Source organism: Oncorhynchus nerka, linkage group LG13, assembly GCF_034236695.1.
Source record: "Oncorhynchus nerka isolate Pitt River linkage group LG13, Oner_Uvic_2.0, whole genome shotgun sequence".
NCBI lineage: Eukaryota > Metazoa > Chordata > Actinopteri > Salmoniformes > Salmonidae > Oncorhynchus > Oncorhynchus nerka.
Window position 1 is genome coordinate 15,654,789 of NC_088408.1, and position 14,190 is coordinate 15,668,978.

At 42.5% G+C, this 14,190-nt stretch overlaps 1 pseudogene; it reads left to right on the forward strand.

The window, feature by feature from the left end:
• LOC115119560 (brain-enriched guanylate kinase-associated protein-like) overlaps positions 1-14,190 on the forward strand; it is an 89,621-nt pseudogene that overhangs the window by 1,280 nt on the left and 74,151 nt on the right.

Here is a 14,190-nt window from a genome sequence, read left to right on the forward strand (position 1 = left end):
ATTACAAAAAGCCATGAATTCATTTTCAAAAAGCTTGATGCACAGTAATGTCAGATTGTCTTCAACTAAATCATGTCTGAAGCGAATAAAGGATAACATTTTATATGACATGCACTGGCTAAGGTGGAGAATTGTGCCTTGTTCAAACACCTGAAACAGCTTGTTCCTGCAACCTAGAGCCATAATCAATATCCTTAATTCTATGTAAAAAAATCTGTCAAATTTTTTGTATATCTAAGCAGTAAGTTTTAAAGGAATGTGAGCCTTACTCAGTACATTTAGTTATTGCTTACTTTTTTAAAGTCTAGCGACAATGCCAGCAGGCATGCCAACTGAGATAAGCTAGCTACTGTATCTTGACTGATAGCCTGAAATGGCTTCTTGGTAGCTAGTTATTTCATCTTGATTTAACTTGGCAAGTCAGTTAAGAACAAATTCTTATTTACGATAATGGCCTACCCCGGCCAAACCCATGCCGATGCTGGATCAATTGTGCGCCTATGAGACTCCCAATCATGGCCGGTTGTGATTCAGCCAGGAATCAAACCAGGGTCTGTAGTGATGCCTCTAGCACTGCGATGCAGTGCCTTAGACCACTGCGCCACTCGGGAGCCCTATATTATGAGGTTGGGAGATTGGGAAGCTATCTGGGCCAGCGAAAGACAACCTCATTAAATTGCTTGGTGGTTAGTAGTTTTACAGAGAGGAAAAATATATATATATATATATATTCCATTTGTATTTTTTAACTGCACAAATCTGACTGGACACATGCCCCTCTGTCCCCTATGGGCATTATGCCTGTCATATTACAATTATATTTTTGCGTTTAATTATGGATACCACTAGCCAGATTCATCACACAAACTATTGAACCATAGAACCATCTAGTCACTTACTAATTACACAAACTATTGAACCATAGAACCATCTAGTCACTTACTAATTACATAAACTATTGAACCATAGAACCATCTAGTCACTTACTAATTACATAAACTATTGAACCATAGAACCATCTAGTCACTTACTAATTACATAAACTACTGAACCATAGAACCATCTAGTCACTTACTAATTACATAAACTATTGAACCATAGAACCATCTAGTCACTTACTAATTACATAAACTATTGAACCATAGAACCACCTAGTCACTTACTAATTACACAAACTGCTGAACCATAGAACCATCTAGTAATTTACCAATTTGCTAAAAACATCCCTATGTATGGCGACTATCATTTGTGACTGGATAGAGCATGGCGCTTGCAAGGTCAGAATTGTGGGTTTGATTCCCCCTGGATTCCCGCTTACCTTGGCACTTGCAGGGTCAGAATTGTGGGTTTGATTCCCGCTGGGTCGCTTTAGATGAAAGCTTCTGCTAAATGGTATATATTGTTATTATTATTACCACTATTATAATTATTATTAGTACTATTATTATTAGTACTATTATTAATACTATTATTATTACTATTATTACGATTATTATTATTACTATTATTTTAATTATTACTATTATTATTATTACTATTTTAATAATTTTATTTGTACTAGTATGGCGAGTATTATTATTAGTATTATATAATTATTACTATTATTACTATTACTATTATAATAATATTATTAATACTATTATTACGGTTAGTATTATTACTAGTATTATAATTATTACTATTATTATTATTACTATTATAATAATATTAGTATTACTATTATTACGATTAGTATTATTACTGGTATTATAATTATAAATATTACTATTATTATTACTATTATTATTACAATTATTTGTTTTGTTATTTTTTTATTATTACTATTATGTTGTATGTTAATTATTTATTATTACTATTATTATCACTATTTTTATTATTGTTGTTACAATTAGTATTGCTATGAATATTGTTATTACTATTATTATTATTCTACTATTATTTTTATTATTATTTTTATTATTACTATTATTATTATTACTACCATACTTGCTATTATTTGTATTGTTATTTTTATTGTTAATATTATTATTACTATTACGTTGACTAGTATTTTTATTATCGCTATTATTATTACTATTATTATTATTACTATTATTTTACAATTATTTGTATTACTATTATTACTATTATTATTACTATTATTATTTTATTATCTTTACTATTATTTGTATTATTAATATTAATGATATTATTATTATTATTACTATTATTCTTATTACTATTATTATTATTAATATTATTAATATTACTATTATTTCATTATTACGGTTATTATTACTATTATTACGGTTATTTCATTATTATTACAATTGTTATTACTAGTGCTGTTACTATTATTATTAGTAGTATTATTACTAGTATTACTATTACTATTATTTTTTATCATTTTTGTATTATGATTACTATTATTACTATTATATTTACTATTATTGTTATTATTACAATTATTATTATTACTATTATTTTCAATATAACTAATGTTATTATTACTATTATTTGTACTACTATTTTTACTATTACTTGTATTATTGTTATTATTACAATTGTTATTATTATTAATACTATTAATAGTATTATTATTGTTACTACTGTTATTACTTTTGTTATAACTATTATTATTACGATTGTTATTACTTTTATTATTACTGTTGTTTTTATTATTACTATTATTGTTGTTATTTTTACTATTATTTTTATTGTTGTTATTATTACTCTCAGCATGTAGGCTAATGTAGGAAGGAATGGCTTTGTAAATACTCACATAACTCATTTAAACTGGTTGATATTTACTCCAACAACACAACACTGTGGTCCCCTCAAAGCTACTTTGATACTATATCTAATTACGAATTAAAACACCAGAACATGCATATCTATATATATATTATCTAATATTATACAAAATAAACCAAAAAGTTTAGCCAATCACTAAAACAACATGGAATGTCATGCGTTTGCAGCTTCCACCCCATGCTGCTAACCCCTTTCCGGAGAGTTATCAATATTAGCAAATTAACGATAATTTTCATTTTCTCTCTTGTGATTGTTAGCCTTTTGGCTATGAGTTGTGTAGCCACTCAGAGTGGCCCATTGTTTAGTCTGTGTCCTGTTAATGACACTCTCAATTGTTACCCATTCATACTTAGACAGTATTATAACATTAGACATAAGAATGTGCATATCTGTTATCCAACAGGTATAATCTCGAACCCCCAGAACTAGAATCTTGAAGTAATTGCGTCGGATGCTTGATTAGGTTCTGGGGGAGACATGTTAGAAAATATACTAACAAGATTAGCCAAGTATCCACTCCGTAAAACATAAAGTCTCAGCCAGTTTCGGGCCAGTCCATGAGCCAAACGACCCCTGCCCTTCCAAAATTTCGAAGGTCTCAAGTGTAGTACGCGGGGTTTGTCCTTTACAGAACACCTGAAAAATCGTGATTTGTCTGAATGATCAATCAGTGACGAAAAGTAATCATACGACTATGGTGCTACTATTTATGTTACACATCTGTCCATGAGAGTACAACAGATATTGCTGCTGTTGCTAGGTGCTTTATAATCAGAATTTCAGTGTTATCATGGGTTTAATTGGCAACAAGGGAAATATGAAATGTCTTATTCTGCATTTATGCAGTAAGGATCATATGACATTTGCCTTTAAAGCGGCAATCAGCTGTTGAAACAATAACAATGCATGTTTCGGTAAATTGTTTCAGTAACAAACATGGGCTGGAGAAATGTAACCACTCTAAAATTCATAGACAGATCTATGTGTGCAGGGACTGACCTTCCATTACATAAAAATGATAGTTTCAACCATGTTTTGAGGCTATATAGTGCATGTATACATTTATTTTGTTTACAAATATTGGACTAAAACAAATTTATATTCTGGGTTATGAGAGGGTATGACAGTTGAACACAGCTAATGAGGCATTCATAAGTTATTTTCTTCAAGAATAAATGGGTCCAGATCGTTAATTGAATAAGTCCAAACATGGATGTAGCAACTGCAGGTTGCCCCTTTAAGGCTGAGACATCATCTCACCATAGGTATCACAGACATTCAGTAATGACAGAGAAAATAACATTGCCTTCATTTATTGTCTGATTAAAATTCAGTCTTTGCCGTCACCTTAGCAACTGCTTTAAAAAATGTGGGCGGTGAGGGGGCTGAGAGACAAGCGTGTATGTGAGCTTGTTTATGTGTTTGTGTCAGTGTCAGTGTGTGTGTGTGTGTGTGTGTGTGTGTGTGTGTGTGTGTGTGTACGTGTGAATGTGCACGTGTGAGTGTGTGGGTATGTGTATGGATGTGTGCGCACGTTCGTGTGTGCTCATACATACACGTATGTGTGTGTGTGTGTATCTGTAAAGTTGATTTCTCTCTCAGTAGTATTTCACAGGATTCCTTCTAGAGCATGGTGTTAGCTGAGAGCAGTGCCATCATGACAGGCACATGGCCTTCTGCTCTCATACCACTTCCTGTCAAATAACAATTGAACCCAGTAACTATGTTTCTTTACCGGCATTATTTGTTCGTTTGACTGCGCAGCAAAATAAATATTTTTTTACAGTACCAGTCAAAGTTGGGACACACCTACATATTCCAGGGTTTTTCTTTCTTTTAACAATTTTTCTACATTTTATAATAATAGTAAAGAAATAAAAACTATGAAATAACACATACGGAATCATGAAGTAACCAAATCCAAATATATTTTATATTTGAGATTATTCAAAGTACCCACCCCCGCCATGATGACAGCTTTTCACACTTTTGGCATTTTCTCAACCAGCTTCATGAGGTAGTCACCTGGAATTCATTAAAATTAATTTCAAGTTACTTTGTGTAATTTCTTTCCTTCTTAATGTGTTTGAGCCAATCAGTTGTGTTGTGACAAGGTAGGGGGGTATACAGAAGATGGCCCTATTTGGTAACATACCAAGTCCATATTATGGCAAGAACAGCTCAAATAAGCAAAGTGAAACAACAGTCCATCATTACTTTAAGACATGAAGGTCAGTCAATCTGGAGAATTTCAAGAACTTTCTTCAAGTGCAGTTGCAAGAATCATTAAACGCTATGAGGAAACTTGCTCTCATGAGGACCGCCACAGGAAAGGAAGACCCAGAGTTACCTCTGCTGCAGAGGATACGTTCATTAGAGTTATCTTTAGCTCAGATTGCAGCCCAAATAAATGCTTCACAGAGTTCACCTCAACATCAACTGTTCAGAGGAGAATGCATGAATCAGGCCTTCATGGTCAAATTGCTGCAAAGAAACCACTACTAAAGGAAACCAATAAAAATAAGAGACTTGATTGGGCCAAGAAACACAAGCAATTTTATTTTAGACAGGTGGAAATCTGTCATTTGGTCTGATGAGTCCAAATGCTGTATTTTTGGTTTTCACCATGTCTAGATGAACGGAGATTAGGTGAACAGAGGATATCCGCATGTGTGATTCCCACCATGAAGCATGGAGGAGGAGGTGTGATGGTGTGGGGGTGCTTTGCTGTTGACACTGTCTTTGTTTTATTTAGAATTCAAGGCACACTTAACCAGCATGACTACCACAGCATTCTGCAGTGATACGCCATCCCATTTGGTTTGTGCTTAGTGGGACTATCAGGACAATGACCCAAAACACACCTCCAGGCTGTGTAAGGAATATTTGACCAAGAAGGAGAGTGATGGAGTGCTGCATCAGATTACCTGGCCTCCTCAATCACCCATCCTCAACCCAATTGAGATGGCTTGGGATGAATTGGACCACAAAGTGAAGGAAAAGCAGCCAACAAGTGCTCAGCATATGTGGGAACTCCTTCAAGACTGTTGGAAAAGCCTTCCACATTAAGCTTGTTGAGAGAATGCTAAGAGTGTGCAAAGCTGTCATCAAGACAAAGGGTTGCTAATTTGAAGAATATACAATATGTTTTGAATTGTTTAACACTTTTTTGGTTACTACATGATTCCAAATGTGTTATTTCATAGTTTTGATGTCTTCACTATTATTCTACAGTAGAAAATAGTAAAAATAAAGAAAATCTCACCTACTTGAATGAGTAGGTGTGTCCACACTTTTGAATGGTACTGTATATTAAAACATTTATTTAATTACAGAAGTACACACACACACACACACGCACGCACGCACGCGCACGCACGCACGCACGCACGCACGCACGCACGCACGCACGCACGCACACACACACACACACACACACACACACACACACACAAACGATACAATATCTTTCAATGAATGCATCATGGTTTATATTACATGGTATATTAAACAGTGTTTTCCCCCATTGAAAACAATAGACAATGAGGTTCTACTAATATTCATGAGATAACTCAAACCTAAAGTGTTACTGCCACTTGGTTAGCACAGCACTCTAAATATGAATGGAGATGGGAATTCTATTGATTCCTAGGCCTAATCTGACCTGATACATCAAGTATGAGAGAGAGAGCGAGAAAGAGAGTGAGAGATGGGAGAGAGAGAGAATCCAAATTCAAGTCTCCAATTTAAAGCACTTCATATCTAACAGCTGAGCCCAGAAACAAGCCCTCTCAGTCAGCTGGTGTTGGACCTCACCAACCCAGCTGACACCAGCACTGCTTCAAAATAACTACTCAAAATAAACAAAACATAAACATGTTTACTATACTGGAGAAGCAAAACAGAATCTCAAAGCAGACTAAATTGCTATCTGACCCTAAACAGAGAATATGAACTGGCCAATTATCTCTACTCTGTTAGAGATACAAAGCAGAGACAGATCCTTACCAAGTTCAGGATGAGTGACCACCGATTGGCAATAGAAACCGACAGACATAAAAAGACATGGCTACCCAAAGAGGAGCGTGTATGTGGTCACTGCATGACAGGGGAGGTAGAGACAGAGATGCACTTGATCCTCTACTGTGAGAAATATTCCTCACCAAGAGATTCTTTATTAGCAGAAATTACCAAATGTATTCAAAATGTTATCTTATTAAACCCAGAGGAAAAACCAAAACATTCTCATGGGCGAAGGAGCAATGGCTCCTCTTGCAGCCAAATATGGACAGTTTATTTGGAAATTATTCAGACCCCTTGACTTTTTCCACATTTTGTTATTCTAAAATGGATAAAGAAAGAAAATCCTCGTCAACCTTCACACATTACCCCATAACGACAATGCGAAACAGGTTTTTAGAAATGTTTGCTCATTTATTTTAAAATATGTCGAGGCACAAATCTGGGGAAGGGTACCAAAATGTTACTGCAGAATTGAAGGTACCCAAGAACACAGTGGCCTTCATCATTAAATGGAAGAAGTTTGGAACCAACAAGAGGTGAAACCAAGTCCCTTCTCCCCATCAGGCCAAACTGACCAATCAGGAAGGGACTTGGTCAGGAAGGTGACCAAGAACACAGTGGCCTTCATCATTAAATGGAAGAAGTTTGGAACCAACAAGAGGTGAAACCAAGTCCCTTCTCCCCATCAGGCCAAACTGACCAATCAGGAAGGGACTTGGTCAGGAAGGTGACCAAGAACACAATGGTTACTCAGAAAGATCTCCCGAGTTCCTCAGTGGAGTGGGAGAACCTTCCAGAAGGACAACCATCACTTCAGCACTCCTCCAATCAGGCCTTTATGGTAGAGTGGCCAAACGTAAGCCACCCATCAGTAAAAGGCACAGGACAGCCCACTTGGAGTTTGCCAAAAGGCACCGAAAGGACTCTCAGACCATGAGAAACAAGATTCTCTGGTCTGATGAAACCAACATTGAACTCTTTGGCCTGAATGCCAAGCATCACGTCTGGAGGAAACCTTATATCATCCCTACGGTGAAGCATGGTGGTGGCAGCATCATGTTGTGTGGATGTTTTTCAGCGGCAGGAACTGGGAGACTAGTCAGGATCGAGGGAAAGATGAACGGAGCAAAGTACAGAGAGATCCTTGATGAAAACCTGCGCCAGAGCGCTCAGGACCTCAGACTGGAGCGAAGGTTCACCTTCCAACAGTACAACTATGGTGGTGGTGGTGGTATTAGTAGTAGTAATGATGATGGTAGATGTAGTACTGATATAATGGTGATGATGACACTTAGTGATAAGTTAGCTATAGTTTTAATAAGCGGTAGGTAGCGATATTAGAGGTAGAAATTCTACTTGTGTTAATGATAGCCGACAGAGATGGCCGCCTCGCTTCGCGTTCCTAGGAAACTATGCAGTTTTATGTTTTTTTACGTGTTATTTCTTACATTAGTACCCCAGGTCATCTTAGGTTTCATTACATACAGTCGAGAAGAACTACTGAATATAAGATCAGCGTCAACTCACCATCAGTACGACCAAGAATATGTTTTCCGCGACGCGGATCCTGTGTTCTGCCTTACAAACAGGTCAACGGAATTGATTCCATGCAGCGACCCCAAAAAACGACTCAGAAAAAGAGGGAAAAGAGGCGGTCTTCTGGTCAGACTCCGGAGACGGGCACACCGTGCACCACTCCCTAGCATTCTTCTTGCCAATGTCCAGTCTCTTGACAACAAGGTTGATGAAATCCGAGCAAGGGTAGCATTCCAGAGGGACATCAGAGACTGTAACGTTATTTGCTTCACGGAAACTTGGCTCACTGGAGAGACGCTCCAGTGACGCAGCCAACGGGTTTCTCCACGCATCGCGCCGACAGAAACAAACATCTTTCTGGTAAGAAGAGTGGCGGGGGCGTATGCCTCATGACTAACGAGACATGGTGTGATGAAAGAAACATACAGGAACTCAAATCCTTCTGTTCACCTGATTTAGAATTCCTCACAATCAAATGTAGACCGCATTATCTACCAAGAGAATTCTCTTCGATTATAATCACAGCCGTATATATCCCCCCCCAAGCAGACACATCGATGGCTCTGAACAAACTTTATTTAACTCTTTGCAAACTGGAAACCATTTATCCGGAGGCTGCATTCATTGTACCTGGGGATTTTAACAAAGCTAATCTGAAAACAAGACTCCCTAAATTTGATCAGCATATCGATTGCGCAACCAGGGGTGGTAAAACCTTGGATCATTGTTACTCTAACTTCCGCGACGCATATAAGGCCCTGCCCCGCCCCCCTTTCGGAAAAGCTGACCACGACTCCATTTTGTTGATCCCTGCCTACAGACAGAAACTTAAACAAGAGGCTCCCACGCTGAGGTCTGTCCAACGTTGGTCCGACCAAGCTGACTCCACACTCCAAGACTGCTTCCATCACGTGGACTGGGACATAGTTCGTATTGCGTCAGATAACAATATTGACGAATACGCTGATTCGGTGTGCGAGTTCATTAGAACGTGCGTTGAAGATGTCGTTCCCATAGCAACGATTAAAACATTCCCTAACCAGAAACCGTGGATTGATGGCAGCATTCGCGTGAAAATGAAAGCGCGAACCACTGCTTTTAATCAGGGCAAGGTGTCTGGTAACATGACCGAATACAAACAGTGCAGCTATTCCCTCCGCAAGGCTATCAAACAAGCTAAGCGTCAGTACAGAGACAAAGTAGAATCTCAATTCAACGGCTCAGACACAAGAGGCATGTGGCAGGGTCTACAGTCAATCACGGACTACAAGAAGAAACCCAGCCCAGTCACGGACCAGGATGTCTTGCTCCCAGGCAGACTAAATAACTTTTTTGCCCGCTTTGAGGACAATACAGTGCCACTGACACGGCCTGCAACGAAAACATGCGGTCTCTCCTTCACTGCAGCCGAGGTGAGTAAGACATTTAAACGTGTTAACCCTCGCAAGGCTGCAGGCCCAGACGGCATCCCCAGCCGCGCCCTCAGAGCATGCGCAGACCAGCTGGCCGGTGTGTTTACGGACATATTCAATCAATCCCTATACCAGTCTGCTGTTCCCATATGCTTCAAGAGGGCCACCATTGTTCCTGTTCCCAAGAAAGCTAAGGTAACTGAGCTAAACGACTACCGCCCCGTAGCACTCACTTCCGTCATCATGAAGTGCTTTGAGAGACTAGTCAAGGACCATATCACCTCCACCCTACCTGACACCCTAGACCCACTCCAATTTGCTTACTGCCCAAATAGGTCCACAGACGATGCAATCTCAACCACACTGCACACTGCCCTAACCCATCTGGACAAGAGGAATACCTATGTGAGAATGCTGTTCATCGACTACAGCTCGGCATTCAACACCATAGTACCCTCCAAGCTCGTCATCAAGCTCGAGACCCTGGGTCTCGACCCCGCCCTGTGCAACTGGGTACTGGACTTCCTGACGGGCCGCCCCCAGGTGGTGAGGGTAGGCAACAACATCTCCTCCCCGCTGATCCTCAACACGGGGGCCCCACAAGGGTGCGTTCTGAGCCCTCTCCTGTACTCCCTGTTCACCCACGACTGCGTGGCCACGCACGCCTCCAACTCAATCATCAAGTTTGCGGACGACACAACAGTGGTAGGCTTGATTACCAACAACGACGAGACGGCCTACAGGGAGGAGGTGAGGGCCCTCGGAGTGTGGTGTCAGGAAGATAACCTCACATCCAACGTCAACAAAACTAAGGAGATGATTGTGGAGTTCAGGAAACAGCAGAGGGAACACCCCCCTATCCACATCGATGGAACAGTAGTGGAGAGGGTAGCAAGTTTTAAGTTCCTCGGCATACACATCACAGACAAACTGAATTGGTCCACTCACACAGACAGCATCGTGAATTTGGCTTGTCACCAAAAGCACTCACAAACTTCTACAGATGCACAATCGAGAGCATCCTGGCGGGCTGTATCACCGCCTGGTACGGCAACTGCTCCGCCCTCAACCGTAAGGCTCTCCAGAGGGTAGTGAGGTCTGCACAACGCATCACCGGGGGCAAACTACCTGCCCTCCAGGACACCTACACCACCCGATGTTACAGGAAGGCCATAAAGATCATCAAGGACATCAACCACCCGAGCCACTGCCTGTTCACCCCGCTATCATCCAGAAGGCGAGGTCAGTACAGGTGCATCAAAGCTGGGACCGAGAGACTGAAAAACAGCTTCTATCTCAAGGCCATCAGACTGTTAAACAGCCACCACTAACATTGAGTGGCTGCTGCCAACACACTGACATTGACACTGACTCAACTCCAGCCACTTTAATAATGGGAATTGATGGGAAATTATGTAAATATATCACTAGCCACTTTAAACAATGCTACCTTATATAATGTTACTTACCCTACATTATTCATCTCATATGCATACGTATATACTGTACTCTATATCATCGACTGCATCCTTATGTAATACATGTATCACTAGCCACTTTAACTATGCCTCTTTGTTTACTTTGTTTACATACTCATCTCATATGTATATACTGTACTCGATACCATCTACTGTATGCTGCCCTGTACCATCACTCATTCATTTATCCTTATGTACATATTCTTTATCCCCTTACACTGTGTATAAGACAGTAGTTTTGGAATTGTTAGTTAGATTACTTGTTGGTTATTACTGCATTGTCGGAACTAGAAGCACAAGCATTTCGCTACACTCGCATTAACATCTGCTAACCATGTGTATGTGACAAATAAAATTTGATTGGATTTGATTTGATTTGATGGTTGTAGTATTAGTGTTAATAATAGTAGCATGTTCATTTTCCATGTTTAGCCTTTTATTGTCCCTATTATTTATTATATTTTCCTATTACTATTCACAGTTACCATTATCTTATTGTTATTTCTATTATTATTTTTATTTTTTAAATGTTATATTATTATTATACATTATATTTATTAAACCACCTGGTGAGACTGTCATTCCTCTCCACCTCCTGGTGAGAGTCTCATTCCTCCCCACCTCCTGGTGAGAGTCTCATTCCTCCCCACCACCTGGTGAGAGTCTCATTCCTCCCCACCGTCTGGTGAGAGTCTCATTCCTCCCACCATCTGGTGAGAGTCTCATTCCTCCCCACCGCCTGGTGAGAGTGTCATTCCTCCCCTCCGCCTGGTGAGAGTGTCATTCCTCCCTACCGCCTGGTGAGAGTCTCATTCCTCCCCACCGCTTGGGATGAGAGTCTCATTCCTCCCCACCGCCTGGTGAGAGTGTCATTCCTCCCCACCGCCTGGTGAGAGTCTCGTTCCTCCCCACCGCCTGGTGAGAGTCTCATTCCTACCCACCGCCCGGTGAGAGTCTCATTCCTCCCCACCGCCTGGTGAGAGTCTCATTCCTCCCCACCGCCTGGTGAGAGTGTCATTCCTCCCCACTGCCTGGTGAGAGTCTCATCCCTCCTCACCGCCTGGTGAGAGTGTCATTCCTCCCTACCGCCTGGTGAGAGTCTCATTTCTCCCCACCGCCTGGTGAGAGTCTCATTCCTCCCCACCGCCTGGTGAGAGTGTCATTCCTCCCCACCGCCTGGTGAGAGTGTCATTCCTCCCCACCGCCTGGTGAGAGTCTCATTCCTCCCCACCGCCTGGTGAGAGTCTCATTCCTCCCCACCGCCTGGTGAGAGTCTCATTCCTCCCCACCGCCTGGTGAGAGTGTCATTCCTCCCCACCGCCTGGTGAGAGTGTCATATTTCCCCACCGCCTGGTGAGAGTCTCATTCCTCCCCACCGCCTGGTGAGAGTCTCATCCCTCCCCACCGCCTGGTGAGAGTGTCATTCCTCCCCACCGCCTGGTGAGAGTGTCATTCTTCCCCACCGCCTGGTGAGAGTCTCATTCCTCCCCACCACCTGGTGAGAGTCTCATCCCTCCCCACTGCCTGGTGAGAGTGTCATTCCTCCCCACCGCCTGGTGAGAGTCTCATTCCTCTCCACCGCCTGGTGAGAGTCTCATCCCTCCCCACCGCCTGGTGAGAGTGTCATTCCTCCCTACCGCCTGGTGAGAGTGTCATTCCTCCCCACCGCCTGGTGAGAGTCTCATTCCTCCCCACCGCCTGGTGAGAGTGTCATTCCTCCCCACCGCCTGGTGAGAGTCTCATTCCTCCCCACCGCCTGGTGAGAGTGTCATTCCTCCCCACCGCCTGGTGAGAGTCTCATTCCTCCCCACCGTCTGGTGAGAGTCTCATTCCTCCCCACCGCCTGGTGAGAGTCTCATTCCTCACCACCGCCTGGTGAGAGTCTCATTCCTCCCCACCGTCTGGTGAGAGTCTCATTCCTCCCACCATCTGGTGAGAGTCTCATTCCTTCCCACCCCCTGGTGAGAGTGTCATTCCTCCCCACCGCCTGGTGAGAGTCTCATTCCTCCCCACCGCCTGGTGAGAGTCTCATTCCTCCCCACCGCCTGGTGAGAGTGTCATTCCTCCCCACCGCCTAGTGAGAGTGTCATTCTTACCCACCGCCTGGTGAGAGTCTCATTCCTCCCCACCGCCTGGTGAGAGTCTCATCCCTCCCCACCGCCTGGTGAGAGTGTCATTCCTCCCCACCACCTGGTGAGAGTGTCATTCCTCCCCACCGCCTGGTGAGAGTGTCATTCTTCCCCACCGCCTGGTGAGAGTCTCATCCCTCCCCACCGCCTGGTGAGAGTGTCATTCCTCCCTACCGCCTGGTGAGAGTCTCATTTCTCCCCACCGCCTGGTGAAAGTCTCATTCCTCCCCACCGCCTGGGATGAGAGTCTCATTCCTCCCCACCGCCTGGTAAGAGTGTCATTCCTCCCCACCGCCTGGTGAGAGTCTCATTCCTCCCCACCGCCTGGTGAGAGTGTCATTCCTCCCCACCGCCTGGTGAGAGTGTCATTCCTCCCCACCGTCTGGTGAGAGTCTCATTCCTCCCCACCGCCTGGTGAGAGTCTCATTCCTCCCCACCGCCTGGTGAGAGTCTCATTCCTCCCCACCGTCTGGTGAGATTCTCATTCCTCCCACCATCTGGTGAGAGTCTCATTCCTCCCCACCACCTGGTGAGAGTGTCATTCCTCCCCACCGCCTGGTGAGAGTCTCATTCCTCCCCACCGCCTGGTGAGAGTCTCATTCCTCCCCACCGCCTGGTGAGAGTGTCATTCCTCCCCACCGCCTGGTGAGAGTGTCATTCCTCCCCACCGCCTAGTGAGAGTCTCATTCCTCCCCACCGCCTGGTGAGAGTCTCATTCCTCCCCACCGTCTGGTGAGAGTCTCATTCCTCCCACCATCTGGTGAGAGTCGCATTCCTCCCCACCACCTGGTGAGAGTGTCATTCCTCCCCACCGCCTGG